At 38.1% G+C, this 564-nt stretch overlaps 1 pseudogene; it reads right to left on the bottom strand.

Annotated features, from left to right (window-relative positions):
- Positions 1–209: 209 nt before the first annotated feature.
- LOC112481128 lies at positions 210–328 on the bottom strand (annotated as a pseudogene).
- Positions 329–564: the final 236 nt, after the last annotated feature.

Below are 564 nucleotides of genomic sequence, written 5' to 3' on the forward strand. Positions count from 1 at the left end.
TAAACTTTAAAAAAAATTACACAAGTCATGTGTGTTAATATTTAAAAATTAGAAGAAAAAGACAAATACATGGACCTATATCCCACTTCTTTTTTATTATTTATTTATTTGTTTGTTTGTTTGTTTTTTAGGCAAGGCAACCCTTGGTTAACCTCACAGATTGCAAGGACCTTGTCAGTTTACAATCCCTTATTTATTTCTATTTTTAGCGCCTACAGTACCTGGTCTTCCTAAGTGGTTTCCCATCTAAGTACTAACCCGGGCCGACCTTGCTTAGCTTCCAAGATCAGAAGGGATCGGGCTTGTTCAAGGTAGCATGGCCATAGACTCCTATATCCCACTTCTGAGGATAACATCTATTAATATGTCGGTGTACATATGTTGAGCTAGATATTTCCTGTTAGCCCCTATAGATTCACTCTCAATCCTGCCTAGCCTGTTCTGTGCCTTTAGAGACTGATTTATATGGACTACGTCAAAGAACCCCTTTGCAGTCTGACTTCTGCTTAAGTTCAGTGAATGAAGAACACCATTAAGAGAGTAGGGAGATAAAGGAAAGAGAGG

Source organism: Pteropus alecto, unplaced genomic scaffold (assembly GCF_000325575.1).
Source record: "Pteropus alecto unplaced genomic scaffold, ASM32557v1 scaffold104, whole genome shotgun sequence".
Taxonomy (NCBI): Eukaryota; Metazoa; Chordata; class Mammalia; order Chiroptera; family Pteropodidae; genus Pteropus; species Pteropus alecto.